Consider the following 6,129-nt stretch of genomic DNA (forward strand, 5'->3'; position numbering starts at 1 on the left):
TCGGGTATTGGACATTGCGTAAAAATATAGACCCAAATATGGACATTCGGTATTGATATCCACCAATACCCGATATTGAATTTTTTATTATTAAAAAAAAATATTTGAAGAAAAAATAAATTTTTTACAAAAAATCAAAATATTTAAAGGTAAATTTTTCCATATAACTTTGTTATATTATTAGGAGAGCAGTAAATCCTGAACTGCGAGAGTAGTGTATTTTACAGTGAAATTTTTTCGTGTAATTACATTTTTGCCGTAAAAAAATTGGCAGAATTTTATTTTGGTATATAATTTATCAACAGCGTGTTCTAAATCAAGAACATTTGTTTTAATCAGTTTATTTTTTGTATATAAATTTTTTGAATCGCCTACAAAGTCGTTTTATTTAACAAAAAGTTGTATGATTTCTGTAGATAAAATTTAAATGATGGCGTGATTTTTTTTTTTCAGAAATTTTGTCCAAGTTTTTAAATTAAAAAAATGGACTATCAGATCATTATCTGGCCCCTATAAATATGAATAGTGTAGACATATTTAGAACCGTAAATATGTTAACTTATCCTTATATATTTATTTATAAATTTGCAATCTTTGCTAAAAAGAATGTGGTCCCTTATTCTTAAAAAAAAATAACAATATCCATCTTTACCAAACCAGTAAATGCAATTATTTTCGTATCACTCAACACGATATTTCGGATTACGAGAATGGATCATATTATGCTACCGTTGTCATTTTTAATAAATATCAAACCGTTTGAAAAATATTTACATCGATTTATTCAAAATACAATTAAAAATATTTTTTTTAACAAAACACGATTTATCTCATCCCCATTCAACGTCTACATAAATATATTTTCAATAGCGGCTTTTGAATTATGAATTATTTTGTAGCAATATTTTTTATATTTTATATATTTAACATTATTTCATGTATTTGTATTGTAATAATTAATATAGAATTTAAACACATTAATTTTTTATCTTATAATTTGTTTTTGCATTTATAATACTGTTTTTGCATTTATGTACTGATCAGAATAAAGATTTATTAATTAATTTATCCATTTCAGACAAACCGTTTTGTATAGCTACACAAGTGTGGATTGTAGACCGTGTTGGGGCATTCTACTCTTTTGGTTACTGCAACTTTTGCTTATCAAAGTTAGTAATATTAAATGATGAAAGAAATAGCCGACATGGAAATTAAAAAAATAAAAATAAAAAATTAAGGTTCATCATGCAAAGGGTCATCATTAAAAGTTAAATAATCAGGTAAAGATTTAATCAGAATAATTCAGAACATAAAAAAGTGCGCTGTAAATATGAAAAAAAGTTTTGGATCCAAGCTATTTAAATTAAAAAATTCCCACTGTTATATTTAATCAAGACAGTCACTTCAAGAAGTTTTAAATCTGTTAAACATTAAAAAAAACATGACTGCCAAAAAAAAAACTAAAACACTAGGATGCCCGGCTAATGCATATCATTAGGCGACAGTGTAATGTAGAAGTGCGGAGCCCCTAAATTTCGGACCATTATCATTAGATCCGTGAAGGCTTTATGCCAATATGACTGAGTCCCTCGAATATTACGCATCACAAGGTGAACGTTTTGAACAACATTATTAGGCTCAACTCCGCTTTGGCGTAAGCGACCACAAACAGAAACATTTTGCTGAGCTTTATGCAACTCTACAGAGAGGGCGTAAAACTGATACTCGTTGGTTTGTAATCTCCTTTTGTTACTCATTACCCTTGATTGGACGTAGTCAAGTGGAGTTACGGGCACTGAGCGGTATTCTCTGAACCATTCCTACCGTCTACAAACAGTTTGATTCATGCCAATTTAAATAAATTAAAAAAATTATTTAAACATAGATATACAGATACAGCCTATGGCACTGGGTCGTACATCTAAATCGGTTCAGCTACTACGGTGGAACAAACATATATACACCCTAAATACATTACATTCCTTTTTAGGCAGTCGTTTAAAAATAGGAATCAAAAAATCTATGGAAGTTAATGAACGAAGTGTTACAATATCGATATGTTAACTCTCGATAATTAGGTAATTTATTTAGATTAATTGTAGTAAACTGATAATTATTATTTTGTTTGTTGTTATGAGTGAAATGTAAAACAGCTAGCATACAAGAGAATAAAATTCAACGTATTTTTTATAAGTTAAACTGTAAAAATATAAATGTAATGTATTAATAAAATTAGCACTTGCCGTGATTTTGAAAATTCATTTTTTGATTTCGTTTAATGGAAGGCCTCGGAAATTCCTATATATCTTACTTTTTTGGCCTCAGCGCGTTCTTATATTTGGATTTACTCAAATAATAGTTAGGATCTTAAATAAGTCTCTCATTCTTGTTACGGGACTAGCGGCCGGTCCGTAAGGATTAGAACTAGGTTCATTATGAATATCAACATATTTGACGCTACTTGGTTTGAACGCTTTGGTGTTTGGATCCCTTAGAACTGAATTAGAAATTTTTTATTGCAGTGGTGCTTCAGAATATGTTTGTTTGTTTGTTCTTTCAGACTATCGTTAGCTAATATTTTGTCTAATAGAACCAAATAAGGCTGACCAGATGATTTGTATTTTCATACATTTTAAAAATTAAGGTAATGCTCTGCTTAAGAGATTCAGTTTTTAATCCCATCTGCAAAAAAGGAAGCTCTGATTTATCTATCCATTTGATTGTTAAAGTTGATTTAATATGATGAACGTCGTATGATTTTTTAAGGTATTCTGGTTTATCTGACATATTTATTTACATTTATCTTTTTTAAAAAAAGAATAAAACGAATCATAGTTATGGTCATTAACAACAAAAAAGCTAACTACACACAGACCTTTTTTACTTTGATGATCTATGGAAACTGAATCATTGAACATGAATTTGGTCAGTGGCATTTTAATATCTAGGCTGCTACTCCCTTAGAGATTTCAGGTATTGTCCAACCATCATGTTGTAAGAAAATGTATTAACCAGAATTCCTCTATTTTTAAAAATTAATGTTGTAGGTTACTGTTGCTTAGACTCCTTTGTTAGATCCTCACGCATTTTTATATTTCCTGTGTATTATTTTGCTTTTCTTACGAGTTAAACTTCTTATGACAAGTTCCTACGTTTCTGTGAATTGAAACGTTTAAACAGGTTTTGGTTAAGTGGAATTTAATGACAGGTATGATTAAAGATATTTTATTTGTAGGTTAAGGTTAGAATTTTTCCACACCTTTTTAATAATATCATTAGCATTAAATAAAATACGTATCTGTTTTATTAAAATCTAAGCTATTTATAGTTGCAGAATTGATTTTATTTGGTTTGTATAATGTAAATATTAGTAGTTCATTCGAAACGTCAATGGATATTTGAATGACGACTTACTTCGAGATAATGTACATTTTAGTTGTACATGCTATTACTTAATTTTACTGATTTATTTTAATATTAATCTATGTTAAGAATATACCTTAATTAGAGCTATAATTTTATGTTTAACTGTAAGCTTTATTTTTTCTTAGTACTTTTATTTATAGTTGCATCAACATTTAAAAAAATTAGCTACTTATTAGTGTAATATAGCTGTACCGGTAAACGCGTAGTCTTGAACAAACTCAGGCCGACCATTCCTGAACCTGTGGTTAATTGAAACCCAACTGCCAAAGAACACCAGTATCCACGATATATTATTCAAATCCAAATAAAAGCATCTACCTTTATTAGAATTTGAACCTATGAACTTCGACTTCAAAATCAGCTCATTTACGACGACGAGTTTACAACTAGACCAATCCGGGGGGTTACTTAAGTTTTCATTTTATAACTAACAGTGAAAAAAATAAAAATTTTATTATTATGAGTGTTTTGTTTATAAAATTAGAATTATATTTATCAAGAAAATTGAAAAATCTTGTTTTTAATTTTCGTATTGATTTGGAAGATTGTTTGCCGTTTCTCGAACTAAGTTAAAATTAAAAAGAGTTACGCCTTTCTTATCTATCTCAGCTATCGTACACACTCACAAACAGTTTATACAAACTTATTTATATATATATAAAATAACAATAAATAGTAATAATTATAATTATATATATATATATATATATATATATATATATATATATATATATATACACATAAAATTTCCTTACAACATTCACGGGTTTTATTACATTTGAGACAAATATCGTTCCTTCTCATGGAATGTTAAAAATGGCATTTTAGTTGAAATATATGTGTAGCAAATGTAATAATAACCTTACATACACAGATTACGCGCGCGCGTAAAAGTCTACTCAGACAATACATGAGTAGAATTAACAGTACGTCACCAAGACATCACAAACAACAGAAGAACGTCGATACAATCTCCGACAAAGAAAACAGACACTCCGACCGACAATTTTTAATCAGGAAGAACTAAACAGCAAATGTAAATTCGCTTGAGTAACATAATTATTAATAAATTAATATACGAATATGTATATTAGTTACTTTAAACTGCCCATACTAAAGCGCACTACTAATTCCATAGTACATGCAACTGTACTATCGGACTGAGTGAAAATAGTCGCATAACTGGTTTAATTTACTTATATAACCTCAAACGTTTCTTATCTTGGCACATGTTTTAACGAGTAAAGTGGGATGGATGAAACGATTGACGAAAAAAATGCCATTTGCTTGTTGGGAATCAAATCCAAGACCAAAAGATATAATATTATGGTAATCATTTGGTCATTTTATATACAATATTCGAATGATTCGTATAATTTGAGATGTAATAAAACAGGAATATTGTAGGCGTATGCTGATTGGCTCCGTGACCTTCTAAATACTGTTGTTTAGGGGACATGTCCCTTGATCAAGTATTCTTGATCCTAAACGGCAAACAATCTTTCAAATCAATACGAAAATTAAATCAACATGCCCCTAGTATTCTACTAGAATACTATGCCGTGAACGAGGCACAAGTTAGTAAATGGACCCGAGTTGAGCTACGAAGGCTTGATGAACTATACTAATATTATATATTGTATGTTTATGAACAATAAGTTTTATCTGGTATTGCTACGTACCTGTAGCATTTTATCTATATATTTGCAAAATGTGACGTCATATGGTACGTTTGTAAATTATGCATTTTCATTCCTGCTTAACACGTGTAATATTTTTATTTGACGTCATATGACCGTTTCGCAAAGGAATATTGATTTCCCAAAGTTCTATTGTGTAGTTTAAATTCGTCAACACGTAACATTAAACCAATTGTAAAAATACAATTGATTTGATGACGTGCAAAAATAAATTTATATGTCACCACAGAATGGCCACATTCTGGGGAAAGACTCCACAGAATGGATTGCACAATTTACACTGTTACAGTAAAAATATAATAAAAAAATAAAATTAAAACGGATACTAAATGAGCATTTAGTATCCATTCAGTGTTAAAACGAGTTTTTAATGAATTAATAAAAACAGAATCGGCTTTATTTTAGTACATAGGAGTAAATAGATATTTATTTGGGATTTAAGTACAGTGTGATTTACTAAGCCTTCTTTATCTTGTGATTTACTGTTACAGTTGAGGCGAACTGGATCTATAGATATTTTTTGTGACATGGATATAGAGATTGTAACTCACATTCAGCCTATTACCATCCCAGAAGATTGAGAGACTTTTTTTTACTGACTGAATTACCTATTAATATTAGTTCAGTTCATAATTGAACTAATCTCTAGATCTTAACATTATTACAAGAACTTTTTATATTAACTCGTTCCCTCTAAAAATGAAATATTTATTAGTTAGTAATAATTATTGAAATTACACGTACAGCATCCGATTTCATTTTCTTCTCCTCTGTAGTGAATACTGTAAATAATTGTTCTTTATTAAATGTGATGATTCATTCACGATTTCATGAATCATTTTCCCAAGTTAATAAATAGTTATATGTTGATTCATCAAGTAAAAATATTTACGAAAATTACAGTTTTACTGGGAAGAAATGTTTATAAAATTATGTTTATTTACGCTTATTTAACCTCTTGTATTATTCTGCTGCAATGAAGAACGCTGTTGCATAAAAAAAA

Source organism: Lycorma delicatula, chromosome 4, assembly GCF_047948215.1.
Source record: "Lycorma delicatula isolate Av1 chromosome 4, ASM4794821v1, whole genome shotgun sequence".
NCBI classification, from domain to species: domain Eukaryota; kingdom Metazoa; phylum Arthropoda; class Insecta; order Hemiptera; family Fulgoridae; genus Lycorma; species Lycorma delicatula.